Source organism: Arachis hypogaea, chromosome 19 (genome assembly GCF_003086295.3).
Source record: "Arachis hypogaea cultivar Tifrunner chromosome 19, arahy.Tifrunner.gnm2.J5K5, whole genome shotgun sequence".
Lineage (NCBI taxonomy): Eukaryota > Viridiplantae > Streptophyta > Magnoliopsida > Fabales > Fabaceae > Arachis > Arachis hypogaea.
The window spans coordinates 90,858,953-90,860,399 of NC_092054.1; the positions used below are offsets into that span (position 1 = coordinate 90,858,953).

A 1,447-nucleotide genomic window follows, 5' to 3' on the forward strand; every position below is an offset into this window, starting at 1 on the left:
ACAAGAATAGGGCTTCCAACCAATCTACTCCCAGTCAAGGTTTTTATTAAAATTACATAATTTCTCTGATTTAATTTCCTGTTTATCAAATTCAAACCATTTTAGAAAACATCTGATTAATAAAATAGAACACCTCTCTGCAACTCGTTGGGAGATGACCTGGGATTCATACTCCCAGTATTTTAATTTCAATATTGTGACAACCCTTCTAAATTGATCAGTGGATTTTGGTTGGTTAAAAACTGTACTTGTAACGTATCTCTTATAACAATTTCTTAACTCGCCAATTTTCGCCACGTCAATTTTTGGCGCCGTTGCCGGGGAGTTGCAATAGAGTGCTAAGTTATTAATTGGAATTTATTTATTTGCATTTTATTTTATTTTGCTACTATGAGCTACATGTTTCTTTCGTTAAATGACGCGTTCACTTCCTGATCCAAGCTTGCCAGTATTTGGTCCTGAGATTGAAAGAACTATCTCACGAATAAGGCAAGCTCGGCGTCAGTTAGTCCTCTTTGAGGGCGAATCTGAAGCGTCACTTGAGGAAGAAACAAGCTCCCTTTCTGCTGATTCGGTTGATTTATGTGTAGGTGACATGGCAGCACCTAGGAGAATTACTATCCAGGAGGCTGGAGCCCCTGATTTTACAATGCAACCGTTTCAAGCGTATCACCCAGCAGTGGCTACAGACTTTGAAATAAAGACTGCACTGCTCAATTTGATGCCTAAGTTTCATGGCTTACCTGCTCAAGAGCCTATCAAGCACCTGAAAGATTTCCAAGCAGCCTGTTCTACTGTCAGGCGTGATGGTGCAGATGAAACTTCTATTCTGTTGAAAGCTTTCCCGTTCTCTCTTGAGGGAAAGGCGAGAGAGTGGTACTACACTCAACCCGCAGCAACTGTTTCTGATTGGGATACGCTTAGAAGAGAATTTTTGGAAAAATCCTTTCCAGCTGAAGTTACTGATAAACTGAGGAAAGACATTTCCATGATTGTTCAGGACGAATCCGAGACTCTCTATGAATATTGGGAGCGTTTCAACAATCTTCTGGAAGCATGCCCCCACCATATGATTGACAAGATAGTGTTGCTCGGCTATGTCACACAGGGCATGAGGCCCCAAGATAAGACCACACTGGAAAGTGCTAGCAATGGGTCTATGAAAAAGTACAAGACCACTGATAAGGCATGGCAATTGATCAGCGACTTAGCTGAATCTACTCGGAATCACAGGCAAAAACAAGGCCGTTCAAAAGCTGTTGCAGAAGTATCCTCTAGCAGGGAGACTGCTGCTCTAACTCAGAGTATCTGTGAAATGATCAACAACAAGTTCAGCAAGCTTAACCTTCTCCACCACAGCAAAGCCAACAGTTAGTCCCACAGAGAGTGTGCGGAATCTGTGCTGATTATAGCCATTATACTGATGAATGTCCGCAGCTCCAGCAAG

At 42.1% G+C, this 1,447-nt stretch overlaps 1 non-coding gene across 1 annotated transcript; it reads right to left on the reverse strand.

Annotated features, from left to right (window-relative positions):
- Positions 1-967: 967 nt before the first annotated feature.
- On the reverse strand, positions 968-1,075 carry LOC112781344 (small nucleolar RNA R71). Its single transcript, XR_003192126.1, has one exon. It is a non-coding gene; the product is annotated as a small nucleolar RNA R71 (small nucleolar RNA).
- Positions 1,076-1,447: the final 372 nt, after the last annotated feature.